The sequence below is a fragment of the Protopterus annectens genome, chromosome 3.part1 (genome assembly GCF_019279795.1).
Source record: "Protopterus annectens isolate FY-2018-M chromosome 3.part1, PAN1.0, whole genome shotgun sequence".
Taxonomy (NCBI): Eukaryota; Metazoa; Chordata; order Ceratodontiformes; family Protopteridae; genus Protopterus; species Protopterus annectens.
Genome location: NC_056732.1, coordinates 1081113378 through 1081129206, shown reverse-complemented (window position 1 = coordinate 1081129206; position 15829 = coordinate 1081113378).

Here is a 15829-nt window from a genome sequence, read left to right as displayed (position 1 = left end):
TTTTGAAGATCTGGGAAGCTACTTTGGAGAAGTAGACAGCAGTGTTATGAAGAAAAGCAGCACTTTTGGCACATGTAGACAACTCTTAAGAGATACACAGATGTCTGCAAGTGGGTGATAAGCTATCTTTGTCTGCCTTTACTGCAAGGTTCACAAACTCACATAAATATAGCAATAAGAAAATGCATAACTGCATGTGTCAGGTGTACATATTATTGTACTGGCAACAAGGTAGCCCAGAATATCAGGGTAAACAGTTCCTGCACATGCACGTCACTTCTTATGGAGATGGTATGCCCTGTCTATGGTATATTGTGGCCTATGATTTTGGCTAAAGTATTGTTATGCCAATAATTGCCAAAACCTGTGTATCCTATCCACTGTGGCAATATATATCTGTCACTTGTGTTTCCCCTCATGACCTCAAGTGGTGGCACCTGGAATTACTGCCCTCCCATATAAATACATGTAGGTCCTTACATACAGCATGAGCCCTACAAGGAGTTTGTGTGCCAATGTGTGGCAGGCGCACCAGCGATTTGTATCCCCATCTGTCTCCTCCAACTACAGTATGACATATATTCATAGCTGCTCCATCACCCATAGTATCTTGGTATTCCTGTGTCTGTAAGTGTCATCCCACCAGTCCCAGCACTAGTCTATATATAGCCATGCCTCATGTGTTCACAGATATCTACATGTCTGCAAGTTAGGGTGGAAGACAGAGGCTGGCCAATTTCAGCCCTGTTTAACATGACTTCCATCGACAGACATTCAGGAACTGTTGGTGAGGGAGGTGCTGACCAGCCTTTATGGGGCCAGGAGGCTGAAAGTGGTCCATCATATTAATGTGTTAGTGTGTAGTAGAACTGTACACAAAATGAATGCTGTAAGCATGTCACTAACATGTTTTGTCATGACTAGGCAAAGGTATATTCCATACTAACTCAGAAGATGGCCATGGGAGATGGGTGACCTGTGAGTAGCAGGCTAACAGAGATAGAGGAGTTGCTGGTATTCCTGGGAGGGGGTAATGCTACTGGAAACATTCCTTGTGAAGTGGACTTTGGTATCAGAATAGAACAATCCCCATGCATCTTGAAGAAAGAAGCACCAGGTTAATAATGATTACAGTGGATTACCAAAAAGCACAACTGTGGACATGGACAGTAAGACCAACCCATACAGTGCCTATGTTTTGCCAAAGGAACATGAGCTAACAAGACTTGCCCAGACAGCATCAGAAGTATATAGGCTCACATGGTATATTTTGCATGGTAACAGGACACAACAGTATCACAAGTACTCATTTTCACCCATGTGTGTCTTTTGTTGTACATTCGTAGGACTGATAACTGTTAAGGAAATACTTGTAGAGGCTGGAGCGGGATAACAGGTAGATACTGGCACCTGTGTAGGGGCTGACAATTGTAGTAAGACACATACACCTGAGCCACAATAAGATGGTATTATCACGCTGTCTGTCTCCTTCCTGGATAGACATCCACCCACAGTACAAGGTGAAGGTGTAGCCAGAGACACAGATGAACCTAAGGCCATCCATACAATATAAGTAATAAGATGGACTGGATAAATGAAATTTATTTCAGCACAATGGGTGTTACTAATTGAGAAACTACTAATGTGATTATGCCATGATGTGCCACAGTTGCTTGCATGTATTGGTAAAGCTATTAGAAAATATAAATCTAGGCTACAGGAGTATGTCAGCGATATTAAAAATAAAAGAAGAAAATGCTCAGTAGAAAATTATTTTGCTAAGATACATGCTTCTGATAGCTCCTTATTAGAGGTTGCTATATGTGAGTATGTAATTGAAAATAAAAGCAGGGCAGGCCTAATGATTTAATTCTTTTGGAAAAGAAGCAAGCCTTAATTTGAAACTCAATGCTTTAAGCCTTCATAGGCTTAATAATTATGCAGACTGGAGAATAATTATTATTTATCTGTTTTTGTTGGAATGTATTACTTTAAGCATTATTTTGATATTATGGTATTTTGTTTCTAATGGGTATGCTTTATTTGCTTCTTAATGGATTTTGTTTTATTTTTTTTTTCTATTGCATAAGTTTTTTACTCGCTTGCATGGGTCAATAAAGGCTATACTGCTGAGCCACTAGACCTATATTAAAAATCTTGTTTCACCTTCCCTCTTTGTGGTTTGTTGTTATATCCACCATGTTGGTTCCCAAGTCTTGCCGTTTATTAATAGGACTGTAGAGCTAGAAAAACTGGGGTTTCAAACTAGATGTTGTGAACCTGCAACTTGGCATTGTTTTTATTCTAATAAAAAATATTTGCGGAGTGATTATAAATCTGGTTCTAAGGGGATGTCTGGAAGAAAATGTATACTTTCTGATGGACAAGATGAAGCACTGACAGAAGATAAGGACGACTCCTCCTCCACAGTCAGCATTTTTAGAACTAAGAGGACTGCTCAAAACCATTACATGTCACAGATGCACTTGACATCAGTCAGTGGAATTACTGGACCAATATCCAGGCACAGTCTGCAGCTACCTAGTCCATTATGGAGCTCACTGCTGTCTTGCTTGTCATTTTCACAGGCAATCTCTGCTTAACATATCAGAGGTGATCTCTGCTTAATTATAGCCGAGTGCTCCTCCAGGCGTCTTCTGCAGTTAACTCCTACTGCTTCTCTAGGCGTCAAATTTTGATTGTTCATATTTGCATTAATAATTCCAAAACCATGTTACTTACAAGGTACCAGGATATTTTTGTCTTGAAGTATATGTGATGGCAAACACAACTATATTGATATTTGACCTCCCTTAATGAGTATTTTCTAGAACTGTAAGGTGATGACTTCATTTTTTAAATGCTTAAGCCACGCCCACTGGGAGTTAAAGGCACACACTCAAAAGTGCTGTACCGGAGGGAATGAGTTGGCCATGTCAAACCCAGAGCTGTTGGACAGGCTACACTTAAAGAAATCCCAATCCCTCAGAGACACACGCTCCAGGGATCTAAACCTTATCATCACAATGAACAAAACATGCTGGAGAGATAGGTTCCTGACCCAGAGACTCCCCAGACTCTGGAATAGACTGCCCATACATGTCAAGCAGAGCACCTCTTTGGCCCTCTTCAAAAGGAACCTTGATGACTGGATGGTAGATAGGAAATTCACCCCGGGGATCATGTCAATCACCCTGCTAGACAGGGGTCCAGGAAAGTAAATACTGTGGGAAGACATAGCCAGGGAATTGTTATGGCTAGGCTTGTATAGGCCCTAGGGCTGATAGCCTAGTACAACCTATGAACCTATGCTTAATGAACCCTACCAGCCATTCTGTAATAATATGAAGTCCAGAGATACATTAATGATTGGTCTTCTGAAGTCTATGGTGGTGCACACTGCTTTCATCTCCACCTCCATCCAGAGAATTGTCAGTGCCATTATCACTGCCCAGATTAGCAGTGTTGTCTGAAGTTAAGGTAGGGTACATACTCAAGATGGCCATGTAGGGGGGCATCACAAGGTACAAGTCCTTATCTATGTCAGGCAGTATACAACAGTCTGCCACCTCCAGTCATGGATGGTAACAACACCTAGCCTCCTTTGGCAGGACACATCACCAGCAGACTCCCATTAAGGTCAAGGTCTAGCAGTCATACACCATCCATACCACCGGAGGCCTCAAGTACTACTTCACTAGGCCAGCAAAGTGACCCCAGACCATGACCACATACCAGCACACCCAAACATAACAGTAGGTTGGGAGATGGTACAATTGTTAAGGTGGTATTTACCTCATAAACAAGAGATACAGGGTCTGATTCTCACTAACAGAAATTGGTTAGGCTTAAAATAATCCACAAGGGCAGCTAGCCTGGGATTTACCTATGAACCTATAACAATGTAATCTCTGGCACAGAGCACCTGCCACCTCAAGACATGTCCCCATCCAGCTTATATAGGCAGCTATGTGTCATTGTGCCCCTATCCACCTGTGAACATTATGACCATGAGCTACCCCACCCTCCTTCTTAATGGTGTATGTATGAATGTCTGATGTACAATGTGACTTGACCATGCACTTATTATCTTAGCCCAATATTAATAATACATGCATAATAATTGCTGTGTGTGACACCACACTGTTACTGTGTGCTCATCAGTATTTTAAAGGTGGATATCTGAGAAATGCCCAAGGCATCATCCTTCGGTTTCTGAAAGGTACCTATTGCTAGAATACAAAGACTATGCTTACCTTGATTTCCACAGTTATGGGAAGACCACTCATCTCTGTAAATTCTGCTCATGGGTGACACATATCAGTCAGGGCCCATACACTAGTCTCCTCATGAATGAGCATTACTCTCCTGGTCATTAAAGTTATACTATGTCACCTCTGGATGGTACTGTATGCTTTGGTGCCAGATGCCACCTTGCACATATGAACAGGAAGCAGCAGCGCTAATCACTAATGTATGCTGTTGCTGCTAATGACGGATACTGCTAACCCTAGTGTTCTTTGTGGGTGGAGGTCTCTCAATGGTCGGATATGTTTTACATCCTACTATTGGTATTGTATGGTGAGATTTGAATGATGGACAATTGTACTTTGATGATGCCACTTATGAACCTGAGATGTCAGGTCACCTAAAGTGTATGGCAAAGAGTTATTTATGGTGAGATATTCTAGTACTAAAATGAATAGATTCAACAGACTGTCTAAGATACTGGTTTGCAAACATATCAAAAAATAAAACCTTACTGACTATGTTTTCATATTCCACCTGCAGGACATGGTTGCCCACTCCTGGCATCTTATTAATTTATACGGAATAAGTAGGTCACTAGACTATGTTTTCATGGGGAACATCCTACTGTGAGTTGGGAACAGTGACAACTCTGACACAATGTTGTAGAGTAATAGGCAAGTGAGGTCCCATAGAAAGAGCAAAGGATGATGCAGGATACAGATGAAGAGAATATGTCACAGAAAGATGCTCAGGAACTTTCTGTAGAATGCCTGCAGGAAGCAGACAACAAAGAATGTTACCTCAATTTAGAAGAAAATGATCTAAAGGAAGAGTTGTTTGATTTACTAGAGATGAATAGATGTATTAAGATCGATGAAAGAAATATTTTACAGAAAGTCAATAAGACCCAAAATTTTAGTTGTGTGATAAAACAAATGAACACAGTAATCAAGACTATTAACAGAAATTTATGTGACATAACAGAAGTAGATAGAATATATTACTGTGCAGCTAAATTAATAATACATAAAGTCTTATTACAAAAATATAAGGCAATAAAGGAAGAAATTAAAAGCCATCATGGAAATATCATAGAGAAAATCATAGCGCAGTTAAGACAGGAAGCATCACTGTTGGAAGAGTATAGAAGAGGGAACAGATCAACAAAAATATTTAGAAAGACAGATGTGATAAAAGTAACGTGCAGTATTTGAACAGACCATGATCTATCATACACTATTGTAAATAATAAAATAATGATATCAGCACAGGCAGAAAAATGATATGCAGATAAATATAACGGAAAAGTACGAAATAAGCAATTCATTGATAACCTAAAAAGTTTTATAGAGAATTGAGAAACAAAGCAAAAGGAATAGAAACACCACCAAAAAAGGAAAAATAGATACATTTTGGAGAAATATCTATGAAGACCCTGTGGAACACAATAAAGATGCTGAATGGATAGAAGAAGTAAAAAAAAAAAACAGTAAGAAGTTCAAATGTACGGGATATGAAATGGAATGAAGTAATGGTCGCAGAAATTTAAACAAAATTAAGAAAAGCTCCTAGATGGAAAACCCCAGTCCCAGATGCAGTACCTGACTTCTGGCTGAAGGTATTAACATCTTTATACAAAGATTTAGGCCTAAGTAAGAACTACTTATATGCACATCCCAAACAGACACCAACCTAGCTAACAACAGGAAAAGCAATACTCCTTCTTAACAGTGAACCTGTAAGCTAGCCTAAAAACTATAGACCAATAACTTGCCTTCTGACGAAGTATAAGCTATATACTGGAACTGATACCAACATAGTTTATAGTTATTTAGAAGAAAACTCAATCATGGCAATAGAACAAAGGGGTAATAAAAGAAAGCCATGTAGAACAAAGGATCATTTGTTCTTAAATAAAGTCATAATGGAGAATTGTAAAAAGGGTAATAATCTAAGTATGGCATACATACATTACAAAAAAAAAAAATTGTCACCTTCCAACATTCATAGCTAAAGGAGTGCTTATAGATGTGTAAGATATACCCTACATTGATCAATTACATAACAGTGACCACGAAACGGTGGCAAACCACTTTGTAGTTAAGCCATGAAAAAGGACAATGTATTATCCCAGGGATAAAAATTCATAGGGGATAGTTCAGGGTGACTCTGTCACTGCTGCTCATCTGTCTTGCCTTTAACCCACTAAGCTGTCTACTTAACAGATTATGTCATGGTTACAGTTTGGCCCCCACAAAACAACAAAGTGTAAAGACTTCTCATCTTCCTTTTGTGGATGATTTAAAACTCTATAGTTCATCAGATGAGGAGTTGAAAGCACAAATGGATGTGGTCAAAACTTTCTCAGATGATGTCAGAGTGTTACTTGGTTTTGATAAATGCACAAAAGCAACATTTAAAGCAGGAAAGCTGCAGCACCAAGAAAATATGTCTGGGACAGGAATGTGATATAAAGGAACTCCAGCAGGAGAGAGTATAAATATTTGGGAATTGATGCAGGATCAACAGTAAAACATGAACAAATAAGAACAAAATTTAGTACTGATATTTTAGAAGACTAAAATTAATACTGAAAATGGCCCTGGCATCTAGAACAAAGTCCAAGCTATAAACCAATTTGCTCTTCTTATTCTAACTTATAGTTTTGGGGTGATTGACTTACCCCAAAAGGGGCTGGAAAACAAGAAAAAATGCTTCATGCTTATCAAATAGTATAAAAATCAATGGATACCAGGATTATATATTCCTTATTCTAAGAGAGGTATGGACCTCCTTGAAACTGATTACATGTATAGATATGCAATCATAGGATTGCATACATATCTGCTGACCTCACCAGATCCAAACATAGTGAATGTTTTAAAACATAAAGAAAACAAGTCTAAGATGGTTTCCCTGCTTAGTTTAGCAGAAGCATGTTGTTGTCAAGCAGAAATGGAAATCAAACCAGAAGTAGACAAAAATCAGGCTGCAACTGAATGTGCTAAAAAAACAAAGAAATAATATAAGTAGAAGAATCAGATGGGAAGGCAAGAAATGTGGAAAAGGCATTAATACAGTTGCAAGCACAGATAACTCCTGGAACATCATGTTGATCAGGATCTGATGCAGGACTGGTTAAGGAGAGATGAATTTAAACTAAAAGATGAAAGGTTAACGTTGGCAACCCAGGATAGTGGACTACTTACACATTGGTTTACAAAGTCCACTGAACATGCGGGAGAAACAGACAAATGAAGGTTCTGCAAATCATAACTGGGAACAGTTGTACATCTTGTTGCTGGGTGTGATACACTAATGGCAAAGGGCCTATTTACTGAAAGGCATGATAATGTGGCAAAACTGTTGCACTGGGGATTGTGTAAACCTTACAATACTGAAGCTGCTGAGAAGTATTGGAAACATGAGCCACAAAGCATTATACAGAATAATGAAGTTTATATCACGAGGATCACCCATTACCAAAAGTTCAAAAAATAGATGTGAGAAAACCAGATATAATAGTCTGTGAAAAGAAGACAAAAGTAGCATTGATTATTGAATTTGCTACACCCAGTGATTACAGTGTTTTACATACAGAGAAACACAAAGTTATAAAATACCAGGATTTGCAGGCAGAAAAGAGAGCAATGTGGAAGAAATATACCAAGATAGTTCCAATAGTAGTAACAGCGATGGGTCTCATAAAACACAATTTACACTCATACTTAGATATGTTACCGATACATTTGACTCCATATCAGTTGTAGGAGGAGTCAATTTTGGGCAAGTTGCAGGTGCTGTGAAGAGCATTTTTGACTAACATTAAAGACTGAAACAATACTAATTTCATGAACTTTAATCATTCTTTGACTTAGGAATGATTAGGATCAGAAGGATTAGAACTACAGTTCTCATTTTCAGCACGAAATTGCTCATTCATAAATCTCACTTCCTATTAAACTGGGCAAATTAATTTTACATCTTCTTCTTCTCACTTAGACACAAATCCTCTCCTGTATCATACTCCCCAAACATACGCATGCATGGTTCCTGGCCTCTGCCAACTCATAGGTGGTCCCCCTGCCAAACAACAGGGGAGCTTCTTTGATGTCCTGGCCTAATTTACTTTACCAAGTATGAATATCAGCTCAGGTTTCCTCTGAAAAGTGAAAAACATGATCACAGAAGTATTAACCCAATGGACACAATCCAGTAAATGACTAACTAAATATGGAAACCTTACGAGCATCCTGGCAAGATAATATTGATAGCCAGTGGTCTTGTACATCTATATTTACTTGTTTCTGTGGTTCATTTCTTGACTTGGTTGTCTTCTGTTTAGAATCTGCATGTTGTTCCTTTTGTCCATATTGACTTTTTCCAAAGCCTCACAAAGACATACCAATAGCAAAATTTAGAGAGCTTATTAGTCAAGATTGTGTGTGCGTGTGTGCGTGCTCATTTGTGTGTGTGTGTGTGTGCGCACACGCTCATGCGGATTCTGTAATGGACTGGCACCCTGTCAAGTACTCATTCTTTGCTTTATGCCTCAAGTATCAAGACAGGCTTTGACACAGTCCTAAAAAGGGTACACTGTCTTGTATTTTACTGCACTTTTAATTCACAGAAAGTATGAAAAACAGTGGACTAGCCAAAAGCAGCTTCAGGGATAGGGACAGTCAAGGGATGTAATCAGCAAGGGCCTTTGCAGGGGGGAAAGCCCCCATGCACCTCCTACACCCCCTAAATATGTGTGTGTGTGTGTGTGTGTGTCTTTTCATCCTGTGTTGACTCCTTCTGTCAGCTCCCTTTCAGCTTTTATCTTTGCTGCCTGCCTTTTTACACTGTGCCTTTTCCACCACTCCGTCCATCCCTTGTACCTCATGCATATCTCGTCTTTGACCTTATTATTACCCTCACCTTCCTTATGTAGCCTTACTGGCTTTCTCTGCTTTTTGCCTTTTCCTCAGCCTTGTCCATAACCATAAGTACTGTATCCCTGAAGCACTCACATAGCTTGTTTACTGACTCAGCTTGTCCCCAGTCCCTAGTTCATCTTTGACTCTCTAGCCTAGCTCATCGTAATCTACTTCCCTAAAATCCCACATTATCTTCATCCTTGTATTATTACACTTTCACCAATAATAAACCACTCAAAGGCATGATTGGCGTTGGTTAATGACTCTTTCACTTAGACATCCCTGATTCTCTGCACCATAGTTATGACAACATCAAGACTTCTAACCTTTCTAGTACAATCCCACACCAGGTAGATGAACCCTCTCATAGTAATACTATCCTTTCATGATCTGAGTCACCCTTGTTTTGGCTCTTTGCTATGTACTCTTTTTTTTCCTTCTGTCTATTGACAGAGCACCTCTCCCCTCTTCTACTTCTGTGATGCTCATTTCTTCCCTTTCATTTTTAGATTACATTTATCTATTTATATATTTATATATTTATTAATTGATTGATTTATTGACATTTGATTACCAAGAAAGTCCGACTGGGTAGAAGACCACTTTCAGTGAAGGCCTAAGAAGAAAAGCTCCAAATTACTGCAAAACATTTTACGAACAATAATTATACAATCTTCAAAAAAAAAATCTGCAATTTAAATAATTGCAACAAATTAGGCATAATATAAAAACATTGGTTAAGAATTGATACAAGTTATACGACAATCATTTAATATTTACAGAAATTTTAGACAGTTTGTAGAGAAATTAAAGATAAATTAGTTTAATATGAACAGGAATTGTATCAGAATATTGGTGTCACTTTGCTGTAAGAGAACATGGTAGTTACTGTAAATATTAAAGCACTACACCACATTTCCTCTTTATACAGTTATTATGGATTATATTCTATCCAGGAAGTATAACTTTGTAGTCGTTTATGCTGGATTTAAGCCAAGTTTCAGTTACAGTGAGGACATCAGGTTATGATAAGAAATTCAGGCATGTAGTTCAGCAGTTTTATTTCTTATACTTCTAACATTTATTGTAGCAAAAATTAGATCACTAGAGTTGGGGACTGGCTGTAGTTCTTACCCTCTGGTCAATTTATAAGTGACATCAATCCGTTTATAATCAGAACAAAGCAATTTACAAAGAGATGTGAGTAAAACATGTTGTCTGTCATTTCCTGAGACTAAATAACTGGTATATTCAGTATAGTCTACTGGTCAAGCAAAAGGTGACAGTGGCCAACTCAGTAAGAGGTCCTTAGAGTGCATGGACTATTACGTAGGGGTTTTCAGTCATAGAGCAGGCTGTATTTAACTGATTAAAGTTAAAATACAGCAAGGTTATTCATGATAAACATGCTTGCATTACACAATGACAAAATTCTCAAAAAGCTTGTAGGTACATGGCCTTGTGGCTCCTGCAATATCTAGGTCAGGTGTAGTGACCACAGGCTATTAAACAATGACAAAATTCTCAATAAGCTTGTAGGTATATGGCCTTGTGGCAGAGCTCCTGCAATATCTAGGTCAGATGTAGTGAGTGCAGGCTCTGCTCTATGAAAGAAGATAGTGACAAGGTTACACAAGGTTAAAGGTACAATAATTGAGATATATTTTTCCAGCTTAGCTCTTGGCACTGCTATTTCTTCTGGGATAATTTAGGCACTGACATGGTACTAGTCTTGAAGGCTTCATTCATATGCCTGCCAGTTCAAAAGCAATATTAGAAGATTCTGCTAACTGATGTGCTATTTTCCAGTGTTCAGAAAGGGTATAAGTTAATGATTATATGGTTACCTATGTATGATCTGAATGAACTTCAGAAATCCATCTATTTAACTTGTAAAAAAGAGAGAGTTCATACAATCTATACTTTGTATGTGTCACTATGAATAAAGGAAACAAATCATGACAATGAAATCATCAAACTTTACCATCCAAATAATGGCACCATCATCATCCCCTAACCTACCCAACTCTAAACTTGGGATAACCATTGAGACAACAATCTTCAACAGCATTAATAACAATAAACACATAAGATTGTTACTTTCTCTTTTGATCTCTTTATCGCATCAAACCAACTTAAAAGCAACCAAAACAAAACAATCTGCACAATCATCTCCTCTCCTACTCCTATACGCTTCCCTTTATTTATACAAACCTTAAGAAAACAATCAATAAAAAACTTGCAACTTGCTATATAACATAGCTTCGTTTCGCACTGGTAACCCCTTTAGGACCTAAACAATACAGCAGGTGGTTCTCTATTTCACTAACACTATAGGAAGAAGTTGGAATCTCTAAACCATTGTGTGACTGTTCCTGCACACCTAACTAACCTTTTTCTTTTTTTTCTCTCTTCTCTCTCTCATCTCATTTTCTTTCTATTCTTCTAATCTAACTCTAATAACTATATATATAATTTATAATTACTAAGTAAAACTAAAATGTAATGCTAATATGTAATGAACTGCATACAGTAAATGAACTGCATATGGTAAACTTGTTTCTCTTTAAATCAACAAATGTAAAATAAATAAAAATAAAATAAATAAAATGTTTTTTACTTATCTGAACTACTAGTATATGTTATTACTGTATTTTTAAATCATTCATAATATCTAACTCTGCATTCATTTCTATCCCTACCATCCCTGATCTGGTCATACCTCTCAAATGTGTCTGATTTTGCAGAACATCCCCGATTTTGACTCACATTTTTGTCCTGTTCCTCATAAACATTTTAATTTTCTCTTAATTTACTGGGCTTCCAGTAAAAGTAAGCCCCAGGCATTAGAGTTTCTTACTTCTTATTGTAACCTATTATGCTATTAAGTTTTTAAGTGAATTAGAGTAATATTTAAAACACGCCCCAGATTTTGAACCCTTGTTCCTCATTATTTTTGTTCTTGTCCAGAATTCTTGAGCAAAGAAGTCAAGAGATATGGAGTTGCTCAGTTTATCACCATACCTCCTTTTGTCCAACCTCAACTTAGTAAAACAAAGACATGAGCAAATACTACATCACTCCAACTTAGTCCTTTTTTTTACCTTGGATTGCCACTAGCTGTTGCACTTTATCTGATACCTCTGTCATTTGGGAAGTGCAGGTCTTTTCAGCTATTAGTTCATTGCATTGATTAGAACACATGGTAGAATAAAATATATTTCCATACATTAGCAAAACATTAACTCATTTATTTTGCAGTATTCCATTCTTGTCATTTCAAATACTTAGTACACAAACAAACCTGTTTAAAATAAGTGTACCAGCATTATGGCTTTGTGTCTTACGCCATTAGTTTTTTTTTCCAGAGGAAGTTAGAATTCTTCAAATGCATACTATGGCCTATTGTCACATATAGGATGAGAAGTCAAAGCTTGCAAAGACAGTTATAAGAAAATCATCTGTTAGATAACTGATGTTTGCTGACAGCAAATCATTCTGCCCCATCTAAAATGCACATCAATAATTTTAAACGAAGTACTGCAATATCAAGTTACACTATTTCAAATGTTATTCCACTGACCAAAACAAAGCAAAAATATTTTGCTAAAGAATGCATTTTGCTAATGACCAAATTGTATATGGAGATTTGATGCATTTAGACAACCTCTCTGGGTGATTTAGACAACATGGACAGGTCAGTCTTTGTTCTAAGTTGTCATGAAGGATGGGTTTGTGTATAAAAATATATGAATAAATAAATTATTGCAAGTGAGTTATGAGAATAATTTCACATTTTCTCTGCTTGAGAAATTTTCTAAAAACATATTACACTCTCTTAAAATTGATCTTAGTTTGAATTATTTCATACTAAGGAATGTAAAAAATCTTCAAAGCCTTCATTTAGATGAATAAACCTTGTTTTAACATGCCTGAATTTGTTCTAGGAATTCAGAAAGAATCCCTAAAGCTCATGTATATTGCCTACTGCAGGTAGGTCAGTTTCCTTGGTATTGTAAAATGCAATTCAAAAACAGCTTTAGCCGCAATGAGGAAGACTTCATTACTGGCTCATTTATATGTCCCTGAATCACTGGTGATTTCTGCCACTGATGAACATTACTTTTTGGTCTTAATAACTACTAGTGACCTATGCATCGCATTGGCACAAGCACCACCCTCATTCACTTTCGCACACATATGCAGGTATTCACACACATGCACATTCACTCAACAAAATGATCCCCCCACACATGAAAGAACTTCCAGATACACTCACCCATACACACCACCACACCCCCTGCACCCTTAATCCTCTATCTAACACTCCATCGAGACAACCTACATGTACACACACAGAGTCATCTGACACCATTCATACACATGCAGACATTTATTTATTTATTTCATTTATTTCTTGATATTTGATTACCGGGAACATTCGACAGGGTAGAAGACAATTTTCAGCGGAGGCCAGGTGGAGAAAATCTCCAAATTCTTACAAAACATTTTAAGAACAATAATTTTACAGTCTTCAAAAATAAAACAAAAACAAACAAAGTAGACATAATTTAAAAACATTGGGTAAGAATCAATATAAAGTATATGAAAATCATTTAATATTTAGAGAAATTTTAGACAGTTTGTAGAAAAATGAAAAGTAAGTTAGTCTAATACAAACAGGAATTGTAATATGAACTGAGGGAAAAACAGGCTTATAGTATATTTAGAGATAAATTCACGGAAGGGAATTAGATAGCAGTAAGGAAGTAAATTAAGAAGGTAGAGTAAAGAGGCATAAGGAACGGAAAGATACTTGTTCACATTTTGGAATATAGTTTATCCTGCTTTTAAGCAAGAACAGAGACAGATTTTACCTAGGAATTCTTTCAGAGTGGTTTTGAAAGATGAGGGAGGGTATAGACCTGATGGATACAGTTAAGGAGTTCCATGCCTTAGCAACCTTGTACAAGTACAGACAATGCCCAGCAGATTTACTAGGTTTGTAGTCAGACAGGAGTTTTTGGTCAGTGGATTGCAGTGACTGCACATACACTGCCATTCAAGTCCATGTACTCACACCCCCACCAGTACTGCAATGTTAAATTCCACTTCATTTACCTGCAGCATGGTCTCTCCCATTGATTTCAATGTCTGGCCACTGTCTTTAGGTCTTAATGCTTGTGGTAATCCTTTTTGAGTTCCTACACTATGTGATTCATTAAACATAGTCAACATTCTTAAAAATCTCACCTGCTACTATATGTGTTTAACCTTGTTACTTTTTTATTCAAATTAAATTATAATCATAATAAAATACAACGAAAATAGAATAAAAGTAAAGAAAACGAAACAAGAAATCACCACCAAAATCAAAGCATAAAATAGAGGCTAGCATGTTCTTACTAATTAGCATACCACTGCCACAAAGTCTAAATAAGACCACTGTTTTGCGAAATAAAAAGCTAGCAAAGGGGAGGCCTTCCAGCTCTATAAAATACAATGCTTAGCAGGCACTGCTATTAATGTTATTTGGATTTAAATATGTTTATCAAACTTGTTTAAGATACAAAGCAAATATAATTCAGATATCAAGTACAATAATAGTTTAGTTTTTGTCATCTAGCCAAAATATGAGAACCTTACCACCAGATATAGTAAATATTTTAATTTAGTGTCCAATTTAAAATTAATTTCCATAGCTTAGACTGATGATAGTGTATACCATAAATAACTTTGTGTCAAACAGAAGCAGTTTTTGTAGACAGATGTATCTCTGGAGTATTAATATAGTTAGTTAATCATTTATAATTACAAAAACATTCTTGACACTATGGGGTATTCAGAAAGATTCATAACTCCACTGAGTAGCTCTAAATATCAAAGGTGTAGCATTACATGGCCCAGTGCTGTTTATCTATAGATTAGGCTTAGTATAGTGTCAGTACATTGAGAAAGGGGTTGCATAGAAAATTAGAACAGCTGCATTACTTCAGCAGTCATGCTACAAAATGATAAGCACAGTAAGGCAGTTTGCTCAAAGCTATGCACTTTCACACAGTGAATCACCTCATATCTGTAACATAGGTACTGTCAGCGGGCTATAGAGGGCCACCAAGATAAACTGGCAACTCAGTTCATCATGCAAATGGGGACATAGGAAAGGCAGAAATTGTGCAAGACTGAGCAATCAGAGCAGCACAAACACACGCGTGGGTAACCTTATGGAAAAGTAAGTGAGAAGGAAAAGCATTTTTTTTTAAGACAGCAGGTGCTCATTTTACTTTTTTTGCAGAAGAAGGGTAGATAGTTATGGTAACAAAGAGCTTGTGTAGACATGAAAGATGGCAAAGGGAACATAGTTGGGACAGACAAGCAAAACATAGATAAGCATATGTACAAAAAAGGGGGGATAATGGAGTGATAAGAGATGCAAACAGACAAAGGGCAACTGGTGATGGGGAGAAATAGGTTACATAAAGGGTATGGGCAGTGACACATATAGAAGGGAAGCACCATGATGTGAGATGCAACAAGATAATCTCCAAACACCCAAACATCCATCCACCTCCATTGTTAATGTCACGGGCAGGCTCTTCCCTCAGTGTCTTGATGGTTGGGATCAGACGTTCACTCAGTTCTGTCAGCCACAACAG